General features: G+C 40.7%; 2 protein-coding genes across 7 annotated transcripts in view; one reads left to right on the top strand and one right to left on the bottom strand.

Moving 5' to 3' along the window:
• The window catches only part of RBKS (ribokinase), a 109,105-nt gene that overhangs the window by 96,365 nt on the left and 305 nt on the right, over positions 1-12,435 (bottom strand). The gene's annotated exons all lie outside the window — the stretch shown is intronic.
• The window catches only part of BABAM2 (BRISC and BRCA1 A complex member 2), a 416,111-nt gene that overhangs the window by 512 nt on the left and 403,164 nt on the right, over positions 1-12,435 (top strand). The window lies entirely within an intron of this gene.

Consider the following 12,435-nt stretch of genomic DNA (forward strand, 5'->3'; position numbering starts at 1 on the left):
CTCTACCCTGGTGGCACATTAAAAATCTATAGTGGTAGGATGGGAGGGGGAAGGGAGGCTCAAGAGGGAGGGGACATATATATAATTATGGCTGACTCACATTATTGCATAGCAGAAACCAACACACCATTGTAAAGCAATTATCTTCCAATTAAAAAATAAAAACATATTTTTTCTCTCTGCAAAAAAAAAGAAGTGAGATCCAGTAAAGCATCCACCTGCAATGCAGGAGACCTAGGTTCGATCCTTGGGTTGGGAAGCTCCCTTGGAGTAGGAAATGGCAACCCACTCAAGTATTCTTAGCTGGAGAATCCCCTTGGATGGAGGAACCTGGTGGGCTACAATCCATGGGGTCACAAAGATAATTGTAAAGGTGAATACTTTAGTTATTAAATACTTCTCTATCTTTATTGATCACCTTTAAAAAATCTATGGGAGGAATTTATTTTAAAAAATTTTGATAACTGGGCCCTATCCCTGGAAGTCTAGTTTAGTTGATTCTAAGGGCAGCCAGTGTTGAGACCGTTTTCTTCTTCATTTCCACAGTGTCTTATGCTAGCTGGAGTCAATTTTTTAGCTCTACTTTCACATTTACTGTTAGTTCCTTTGCTAGAGAAAGAACTCTCTTTCATACTAGACTCCTCACAATTTTTTTTTTCCTCTGAACACTCTCATTTAAAATCTCAAAGGGAGGGCAACAGAATAATGGACAAAAGACACATGGACGGGCAATTCTTGAAAGAAGAAATACAAACCAACAAACATCTGAGAAAAAACTCAATCTCACTAGTAGTAAAACAAGAGAACATTTATCACCTTTCAAACCAGAAGTGTGTTGGTTAGTTTTCTAGGAAATAGGTGTTTCTCACATTGCTGGTGGGAGTGTATTTCAGAACACTTTATGAAGGTAAATTGGCAATATATTACAAAAAATGTTATTTCCCTTGATCTAGAGATTCTACATCTAGGAATTTTCCTAAGGAAAAGGAAACAAGTCCAAAAGATAAGAGTTCAAAGAAGTTTATCAAAGCAAACAGATCAACTTACAGATATAAATTTAGGACACTGTATCTTCAAGTAATACAGTGGTGAAACCATGCTGTTGCTGAGTGTGGGGCTAGTGGAGAAGGTGTGAGGTTTACTGAGCTCCTCTTTTGCAGACATCCCCTCCCCCACCAAGCATATACTTGTAACATGTATGCATGCACAAGGGAGATACATAATTGCATGCTGCTGCTGCTGCTGCTAAGTCACTTCAGTCACGTCTGACTCTGTGCAACCCCATAGACAGCAGCCCACCAGGCTCCCCCGTCCCTGGGATTCTCCAGGCAAGAACACTAGAGTGGGTTGCCATTTCCTTCTCCAATGCATGAAAGTGAAAAGTGAAAGGGAAGTCGCTCAGTCATGTCCGACTCTTTGTGACCCCATGGACTGCAGCCTACCAGGCCCCTCCATCCATGGGATTTTCCAGGCAAGAGTACTGGAGTGGGGTGCCATCGCCTTCTCCACATAATTGTATAAGAGGACATAACAGAGGGATTACTAGGCAGGACCTACCTCTTGAGAAACCTGTATGCAGGTCAGGAAGCACCAGTTAGAACTGGACATGTGACAATAGACTGGTTCCAAATAGGAAAAGGAGTACATCAAGGCTGTATATTGTCACCCTGCTTATTTAACTTCTATGCAGAGTACATCATGAGAAACACTGGGCTGGAAGAAGCACAAGCTGGAATCAAGATTGCCGGGAGAAATATCAATAACCTGAGATATGCAGATGATACCACCTTTATGGCACAAAGTGAAGAAGAACTAAAGAGCCTCTTGATGAAAGTGAAAGAGGAGAGTGAAGAAGTTGGCTTAAAGCTCCACATTTAGAAAAACGAAGATCATGGCATTCAGTCCCATCACTTCGTGGCAAATAGATGGGGAAACAGTGGCTGACTTTTGGGACTCCAAAATCACTGCAGATGGTGATTGCAGCCATGAAATTAAAAGACACTTACTCCTTAGAAGGAAACTTATGACCAACCTAGACAGCATACTAAAAAACAGAGACATTACTTTGTCAACAAAGGTCCATGTAGTCAAGGTGATGGTTTTTCCGGTAGTCATGTATGGATGTGAGAGTTGGACTATAAAGAAAGCTGAGTGCCGAAGAATTGATGCTTTTGAACTGTGGTGTCGGAGAAGACTCTTGAGAGTCCCTTGGACTGCAAGGACATCCAACCAGTCCATCCTACAGGAGATCAGTCCTGGGTGTTCACTGGAAGGACTGATGTTGAAGCTGAAACTGCAATACTTTGGCCACCTGATTCAAAGAGCTAACTCATTGGAAAAGACCCTGATGCTGGGAAAGATTGAGGGCAGGATGAGAAGGGGATGACAGAGCATGATATGTTTGGATGGCATTACCGACTCAATGGATATGAGTTTGGGTAGGCTCTGGGAGTTGGTGATAGACAGGGAGGCCTGGTGTGCTGCAGCTCATGGGGTCACAAAGAGTCAGACACGACTGAATGACTGAACTGAACTGAACTAGGCAGGAGCTAAAAATAAGAGACAAAAGAAAAAAATGTTACCCAGATTTTATAAACTGGAATAGAAAAAGGAGGCTTAAACAGGTAAGTTGAAAAGTGGGCAGTTTAAAAAGAAATGCCAAGATAGGAGAGGAAAAGTACAATTGCTATAGAAAATACTATGGTTCCTCCAAAAATTAAACAGAATTACCATATGATCCAGCACTTCCAGGTACGTACTCAAAAGAACTGAAAACAAAGCACTTGGAACAGATATTTGTATAGCCATGTTTCATAGTAGTGTTATTTACAGCAGCAAAACTGGAAGCAACGCAGTGTCCATCGATGGATGAATGGATAAACAAAATGTGGTGTCTACACACACTGGAATATTATTCACCCTTACAAAGGAAGGAAATTCTGATACACGCGAAAACAGAGATAAACCTTAAAGATGTCACTCTAAGTGAAATAAGTCAGTCACAAAACGACAAATACTGTATGATTCCACTTATTCATGAGATACATAGAAAAGTCAAATTCATAAAGAAAAGTAGAATGGTGGTGGCTGGGGAAGGGAGGGGCGATGGAGTTATTATTTAAATGAGTACAAAGTTTAGTTTTGGGAAGATGAACAGTTTTTAATTATGGAATTTTTGAGTTAGTGGTTCTCAACCCTGATACATATTAATATTATCAGAAAGTAATCCAAAAAAACCCAAGGGGGATTCTGTTTAGCTGGAGGAAACTGACCAGGTAGGGTGGGTCTATTTTTAAATTTTCCCTGCTGCAGCTAGGGTGGCAAAGACTGCTGTAGGCCAGAGGAAATAAAATATTGTGATTTTTCTATTACTTAAAAAAAGTTCTGGAGATGGATGGTGATGATGGTTGAATGTACTTGTTACCACTGAACTGTACACTTAAAAGTGGTTAAAATAATTTTATGTCTAGTGTATTTTACTATAATTTAAAAAAATCTAAAGAAAAAAAAAACCCTCTAGAGGACAGTATTAAGCCTTTTGATACAGGTAATTGCATTATTTGCTTTTTCTTCCTTGCAAGGAAACTGTTCCCTAATAGCATTTTGAACTCCTTCCTATCTCTTGCAAATACATGTCAAACTGCTGAAATGCTACTCTAACCTTCCCGATAATGTGTTAGTATCTGAGAGTCATGGAGAAGGCAATGGCAACCCACTCGAGTACTCTTGCCTGGAGAATCCCATGGACAGAGGAGCCTGGTAGGCTGCAGTCCATGGGGTCGTGAAGGGTCGGACATGACTGAGTAACTTCACTTTCACTTTTCACTTTCAAAGAGAGGTAAATTTTAATCCTGGCTCCAATCTTTATAGGTTGGGGCCAGATCATTGAAGTCTTCCCAAGTCTTGTGTCCAATAATTAAAATGAACAGGGTGGCAGACAAAAAAGAACTGACTCAAAGTCTCTAGTTTCATGGTATTTAAGCTTCCAAACCACACTTTTGCTACATTACAAATATCTTTGTTACATGGGTAGTTGAGTTTGTATAGTTTTTGTGTTTTTAAAAGTATTGGTATATTTACTATCTTAGTTTCATTATCTCCAATAAGCAGTTGTGAATTTCCTGAGCCAACTTTATCATTAATTTCTTCATTATAATTATAAAAGCACATCATTGTTTTTTCTTAAATCTCAAAGCCAAATTTAGGATTCACTCCCTCCCACCCCCTGCCCCTCTACTCCCTGCCACCAGGGGATTTGCCTGCCTTATAGTTACTTGAATTACTTTGATTTTTCAAGGAGTAGAATCTTTTTCCCTGCTAAAAAGCATGAAACCTAGAATTCTTTCGTTCCACAAAGTGCGATTCTTTCTAAGAACTCCACTTTCCAGGTCTTGTCAGTGTGAGAAAGCTAACAGGGTTTGCTCATAAAGAAGCAGCTTGACTCATGCCCATTTTACTTAACAGATGTTTTGAAATCTTTTACTCCCCAAGTATTTAACTTTTTTCCTTTTCTTTACTTCTCACTACTGTCTTAGTTAAGGCCCCTATCAACTCTTGTGAAGACCACTGCTTTCCCTTGGGTCTCTCTGTCTTCAACGACAAGATCTTTGATGACTTCCAAACATTGCCTTTTTTTACATCTGCCTTTGGCAGTGAGCAAGCTATGGCACTGAGCAAGCTAAGTGAAATGCAAACCTGACCGTGTCATTTCTATACTTTGAATCCTTCAGTGGCTCTCAGAGCCTACAAAATAAGACCCAAGCACCTTAGCATGGCTGACAGGGCCTTTCATTGACAGCTTTTATCTGATGCTCAGCGTACAGTGAACAGACCCAGTGGTTGCTGTCCCTGGCACACCCATGCACACCCACAGCCATGACTTTGCTCCTGCGTGACCATCCCAACTGGCCAGGATGTTCTCCATTTTCAAGACTTGGCTGGGGAGGCATCTTATCCAGGAACATTCCTCTGTGCTCCCACAGAACCTGCAGGTGCTGAGCACATCATATTACAGTGATCTGCCTCTGTGTCTGCCTACTTCTTTGCTAAGTTCCTCAGGAACTTGTTACACCATGGCCATGTTACACCAACTGCAGTATCCCCAGCAGTTAGCACAGTCTCAGCATTTCAATATTAAATATAAGTAATCAAAATACTGGAGCACATTCATCACAAAGCCCACCTCACCATGCTCTCCCCACCATGCAGACACTAGGGCGTGAAAAGCTGGCCAAGGAATGGATTGCTAAGTGAAAGTCGCTTAGTCATGTCTGACTCTTTGTGGCCTCGTGGACTATACAGTCAATGGAATTCTCTTGGCCAGAATACTTGAGTGGGTAGCCTTCCCCTTCTCCAGGGGAATCTTCCCAACCCAGGGATCAAATCCAGGTCTCCTGCATTGCAGGCAGATTCTTTACCAGCTGAGCCACAAGGGAAGCCCAAGAATACTGAGGTGGATAGCTTGTCCCTTCTACAGGGGATCTTCCTGACCCAGGAATCAAACCAGGGTCTCCTGCATTGCAGGCAGATTCTTTACCAACTGAGCTACCAGGGAAATTCCAAAGTATAATAATACCAAGCAATAGGTGCTCTTTCTTTGTCACATGCAATTTACCTTTTAACATATATTTTCTTTGAAGGGACCAAAATTAGCAAATTTCCCATGCATGACTGCTTTTGAATTTAGAGAATTCAGTTGACAGAAACATGTTCAACTAAATATTGAAAAATTGATTTGTAACTGATAAGCAACTTTCAAGGCCAAGTTAAGGAGCAGAAAGAATAATGATGATATGATAATTCTTCTCATATTGGGAATGCATGATACTTCCTGGACCAACATTACTTTGGCTTTTACTTTCCTGAAAATGTGACTGCTAGGGAGATCTTTCTGTTCTAAATACAAGTCAAGAAGCTTTTGTGGAAGGCAGGTTAGAAGGTACTATAATTCGCCAAACACGTATAACTTTTCTAGGTATAATATAAAATTTTGGCCTTTGTTTTTTGTAATTGAGGTCCAGCATTTCATCCACTTTGGATCTAAAAAGTTTCTAAATTCACTTCTGCCACCATCCAATTAAAATCTTTTGAAAATTAAGCAATCATTTCCTGACTTGCCAAGGATTAAATTTAGATGCTTGGTTGAACATGAGCCTTATCTCTCCAGCCATCACTTTTAATTGGAGCATGTAAAAGGATAACATAGGGTTTTAGTTGACATCATAGTCTATTGCCATGGAAATGTAAACATGGGTTTGTATTAAACTTGTCTCCAAGCAAGTTTTAGGGGTACAGATAGACTGGGAGACAGGAGATAAATTATGTAAAACAGATCCTCTCAATGTTGGAGTGCCCCAGGAGCACAGACCTGGGTGATCTCATCTTGTCTCATGGCTTTAAATACCATCTATACAGTGATGACTCTCAAATTTATATCTCCAGCTCAAGCTTTCCTCTGAACTCCAAACTCATATATCTATCCTCTTGACCACTTCAGCTGGATGCCTGACAGGCACCTCAAGTCTCACACATCCAGCCTGAGCTGCTAATACCACCCCCTCCCTGTGTAATTTGTTCTATCACCCCTCAGCACATGTCAGTTTCCCCTTCCACTTGCAGAGGGCATAGAGCTGGGGGTAATCCTTGACCTATCTCGTATTCCTCCGCAAATCCTGTCGGCTCTACCTTTAAAATATAATCAGAAGATGCTCACTTCTCCCCAGTTGCACTGTTCAAATTACCATCATTTTTTGCCTGGACTATTAATTAACTCTTAACTGGTCTCCCTGTTTCTGTTCTTATGGGTCATATCATGTCACTTGTCTGCCCAAACCCTCCAGTAGCTTTTCGTTTCATCCAGGGTAGGACCCACTGGCCTTTAACCATCAATTATCTTCTCTCCCTTATTTTCTTCTTCAGCTACACTGGACTCCTGGTAGTTCACTGATCCTACGAGGTGTGCTCCTGCCTCTGGGCCTTTGCATATGCTCTTCTTCTGGTGATCTGTATGGCTTGCTTCCTTTCTTTCGGTAGGTCTTTACTCAAATCACTTTCTCATTGAGGCTTTCTGTGGCTAATGATCTAAAATTACTATTTCCACCTCCATTTCATGCTTTATTTTCCTCCTTAGCATTTCTCTAATAGGCTGTGAATTTTACTTATTTCTACTGATATTGTTTGTTTCTGCCACTAGAATGTAAGCTCCAAGTGGCAGGGACCTTTGGCTGTGTTTTTCATTGCTGTATCCTCTGCCCTTAGGGAAGTGCAGAGGCACACGGTATAAAACCAATAAATATTCACTGAGTGAATAATTTAAAAAAAACAGGTGAAACATGTCAAAAGAAAGAAAGACTAGTGAAAGCATGATTAACCAGTGTCTAAAAAAATTTATTCGTTATTGGGTTTTCATGGGAATCTGTCTTTGGAGGAGCTCTGACTTAATTTTCTACAAGAACAGACTTGATTTCTCTTATCTTTGCCATTTGGAACTTCAGAGATGATTGTTCAAGAAGGAAGAGAATAATTAAATAAATACAGGTGGGTAGTAAATAATGTTCATTGTTTGCCATGTTGGATGAGCTAATGATTTTTAAAAATTATTAGCACACAGAGCTTACTATTCATAGTGGACTGAAATTAGAAATGAAAAAAGCTGCTCATTGATTGCATTAGCAGTGTCTGGCACCCAGTAATGCAATATATAAAGTGAGTTAGACTTGGATACTATCCAAGAGGGCTTAGTTACTGAAGTAGTTTCATTTCTAAAGTGATTCTACAGTACAGGCATGGGTGTCCAGGTTGGTTATAGTTAAGCTTAGACAGAAACTAAGAAACAGTAATGGAGATCCTATCTTTAGACCTGAAAATGATAAATCTTTAGTTGTCATTCCTTGCCAACTTACAAAGTAAACACTTAATGAATGCACAGACTATAAGCCTTTAAATGAACTGTAGATGAAAAGGGCAATAAATATGTGCCAGAGTTAGCGGTACAATGATATCATGGAAAGATAAAGGTTGAGAAACCCAGGTTCCCACTGACTGGCTCTATGATTTGGGGTGAGTCATCTAACCTCTCTCAATTACCTCATCTGTAAAATGTGGAGGATGGACTGATAGGCTTCAGCGGTCCTCCAAGCTCTACGTATTATAAGATTTTTTGACTTTAATCACTGTGGTAGGCAGAATTATGCCCCACCCCCACCTCAAGAATGTCTACATCCTAATCCCCAGAACTTGTGAATATATTATATGGCAAGGGGGAATTAAGGCTGCTAATAAGCTACCTTAAAATAAGGAGATTATCCTGAATTATCCATTTGGGCCCAATGAAATCACAAGGGTACTTAAAATGTAGAAAACGGAGGCAGAAGAGTGAGTGTGAGAGTGAAGCTACGTGAGAAGGGCTTCACCGACCATTACTGGATTTGAACATGGATGGGGAAACAATGGAAACAGGGAGAGACTTTTATTTTGGGGGCTCCAAAATCACTGCAGATGGTGACTGCAGCCATGAAATTAAAAGACACTTGCTCCTTGGAAGAAAAACTATGACCGGCCTAGACAGCATATTAAAAAGCAGAGACATTACTTAGCCAAAAAGGTCCATCTAGTCAAAGCTATGGTTTTTCCAGTAGCTATGTATGGATGTGAGAGCTGGACTATAAAGAAAGCTGAGCGCAGAATTGATGCTTTTGAACTGTGGTGTTGGAGAAGACTCTTGAGAGTCTTCAAGGAGATCCAACCAGTCCACTGATTTTCCTAAAGGAAATCAGTCCTGAATATTCACTGGAAGCTAAAGCTGAAACTCCAATACTTTGGCCACCTGATGCGAAGAACTGACTCACTGGAAAAGACCCTGATGCTGGGCAAGATTGAAGGCAGGAGGAGAAGGGGACGACAGAGGATGAGACGGTTGGATGGCATCACCGACTTGATGGACAAGGTTTGGGAGTTGGTGATGGACAAGAAAGCCTGGTGTGCTGCGGTCTGTGGGGTCACAAAGAGTCGGACATGACTGAGTGACTGAGCCAGTCGCTAAACTGAAGAGGCCATGAGCCAGCATCTGAGCAGCCTCTAGAAGCCAGAAAAGGCAAGAAAACAGATTTCCCTTAGAGCTTCCAGAAAGGAATGCAGTTCTACAAAAGACCTGATTTTAGCCCAGTTAGACCTGTATCAGACTTCTGGACTTCCAGAATTATCAGTATTCAATTTGTATTGTTTAAGCCATTAGGTTTTTGGTAATTTGTTAATGGAAGGGATAGAGAAATAATACACGGAAAATTGAACGCAAGTTTATTACAGATGCAGGCTTTTAAATAAAAATCCTATACTCAGGTATTCTGTAAAGATCTTCAGAGGTAGTAATAATCAGAAACCATGAGAAGCCTGTTAGAAATATTGTGGGAGAGTATATGTGTGTGTGTGTGTGTGTGCACACTTGCGCTAAGTCACATGAGTCGTGTCAGACTTTTTGTGACCCCATGGACTGTAGCCTGCCAGGCTTCTCTGTCCATGGGCTTCTCCATGCAAGAATACTGGAGTGGGTTGCCATGCCCTCCTCCAGAGGATCTTCCTGACCCAGGGACTGAACCCTCATCTCTTCCATCTCTTGCATTGGAAGGCGGGTTCTTTACCACCAGCACCACCTGGGAAATTTACTAGCGATTCATGTGAAGAATAGAAATCTGGGTATCTTATAAAGAAAAGAAAATGTCAAGAGAAGAGAGATCAAAGATTATCCACAATGTAAGAGTTTTTTCTCTGGATCTCACTGTACTCATCTATAAGTAGAGTGAAGGACTGGGATAAATAATCTCTAAATTTCTCTAGCTCTGAAATAAGCTTTTAAATGCTGATAGATGCTACCATGGGCATTTGAGACCCTCCCCTCCCCAAAGTTTGAAGAGTATTCATTTTAGAAAGTAACTATAATTATTTTTAATGTGTAATAGTCAAGCTTCACAGAAAGCTCTTAGTTTAACAAGGAGGGGGCTCTGAATTCTAACCCTGACATTCAGGTAGAGTGCATGGGGAAATTGTTCAGCTTTCCTTCTCTTCTGTTACTTCCCCTACAGAAGTATGGCAAAATTTTAGCTAGATGGATTTTCTAAAGAATGAATTATTTCAGATGTCTCAAGGTTTAGTCCTTTATGTATTGAATAACTAAACTTTAAATATATTCGATGGAACTATATCTAAAGTAAAATGCCCCATTTTTATATACAATTTAATGATTACCATATTCCCTTCTCTTGAAAAGAGTCATGACTAATAACATCAATTACTAGAGTAATGCTCTAGACAGCATTTGCAAGCTATGGCCTGTAGGCTGTTTGTAAGGTGTAGTTTTTTATATTCTGTACATGTTAAAAAAAAGGTGTGTGTGGGGGATATGTGACCTTAGACCCTATGTGGCTCAAAAAGTCTAAAATAAATATTATCTGGCTCTTTGCAGAAAGGTTTTCTGACTCCAGCTCTAGAGAAAGATGTGCAGGCCTCTTCATCAAATGTCCAAAACTAGACTGAACTTTGTTATGTCACTAAACGAAAAACATTCATCTTGGCACAAGGTAGCTCAAGTATTCGTGGAAAAATAAAGGCTCTGGGCATTTTTTTTTGGCTGAGCTGCACAACTTGTGGGATGTTTAGTTCCTGAACCAGGACTCCAACCCCAGATCCACATCAGGGAAAGTGCAAGAGTTCTGTCCACTGGACTGCCAGGGAATTCTCCAGGATCTTGGCGTTTAAAATTCTTCTGTTGCTTGTTGATACACTCTCCTCACTTTCAGGTTTTTTTTGAATTACTACCTGCCTCTTGCAGTCTCTCCCCCTTTCTAATCTCAAGTCTGGAAATTTGATAATCGATAGCATATTCAAAAGCAGAGACATTACTTTGCCGACTAAGGTCCGTCTAGTCAAGGCTATGGTTTTTCCCATGGTCATGTGTGGATGTGAGAGTTGGACTGTGAAGAAAGCTGAGCGCCAAAGAATTGATGCTTTTGAACCGTGGTGATGGAGAAGACTCCTGAGAGTCCCTTGGACTGCAAGGACATCCAACCAATCTATTCTGAAGGAGATCAGCCCTGGGATTTCTTTGGAAGGAATGATGCTAAAGCTGAAACTCCAGTACTTTGGCCACCTCATGCAAAGAGTTGACTCATTGGAAAAGACTCTGATGCTGGGAGGGATTGGAGGCAGGAGGAGAAGGGGACGACAGAGGATGAGATGGCTGGATGGCATGACTGACTCCATGGATGTGAGTCTGAGTGAACTCTGGGAGTTGGTGATGGACAGGGAGGCCTGGCGTCCTGTGATTCATGGGGTCGCAAAGAGTCAGACACGACTGAGCGACTGAACTGAACTCAGCTTATAAACATTGTAAACAATGTAAGATTTGGTCAGTTATGTGAAGACCCTAAAACTAGTTTTTAAGTAAATCACAGGTAGTTTAGTGCAGGTATTTGGTGACTAATTTTGCTAGTCCCAAGGTCTTTTTATTTCCAGGTTCTCAGCTGTCCTTTGAAAAGGCAAGGTGTCAGGACAGATAAGGTCTTACTGTAGTGTGATCATTTTTTATTTTTATAATATAAAAACAGCAGTATATCTGAAAAGCCACTCACCAAAAAATTAAACTCAAGCAATCTAAATGGTAGGATTTTCTTGGAACATTTTTTTTCTTTAAAATAAACATACATTACTTTTACAATCAAAAAGGCGATTTCATTAAAAAAAAGATATCTTGGAACGATCTCTCCATTCAGTCTCACTGCCCTAACTCAGCTATTTTCATCTAGCATATTTTGTTTATTCAATGACTTTAAAATGGTTGTATATACTGGATTTTTAATTTGATTCACATTTGGCTTGCCACAGGTAACCTATGGTTACTCTAATACTGAAAAATAATCTGTAAATATGATATGCAAGCAAGCTGACAATCAATATGGTGAAAGATGACCGCCTAAAATTTTGTCTTAGGCTCCACCCATTTTCTACACATTCACACGTATAATACCCAACCTGGATAGTATTACAGCTCAAAACAGTTTTCTCCATTTAGTGTGCAAAACAACCGTGTTAAGTGGGCACATTCTCGGAGGTAAAATGACTTGGCCAAAGTCACTCGGCTAGCCAGGAAATAGGTTTAGCAGCCTAGTCAAGAAAACAGGACCAGATCTCTAGAGGCGCTGCTAGTTAAACGAGAGCTGTCACTACAGGCTGGCCTTTATGTTCCCTCATCTGACAATGACCTTTACAAACTCAAACTTCCCTCTTCTACCCTATGGAGGCACGCGAGGCGGGCTGGGGAAATCTGTGGGTTAGTCGCTCAGTTGTGTCCGAGTCTTTTGTGCCCCCATAGAATGTAGCTCGCCAGGCTCCTCTGTCCATGGAATTCTCCAGGCAAGAATACTGGAGTGGGTAGCCATTCCCTTC

This window comes from Ovis aries, chromosome 3 (genome assembly GCF_016772045.2).
Source record: "Ovis aries strain OAR_USU_Benz2616 breed Rambouillet chromosome 3, ARS-UI_Ramb_v3.0, whole genome shotgun sequence".
Taxonomy (NCBI): Eukaryota; Metazoa; Chordata; class Mammalia; order Artiodactyla; family Bovidae; genus Ovis; species Ovis aries.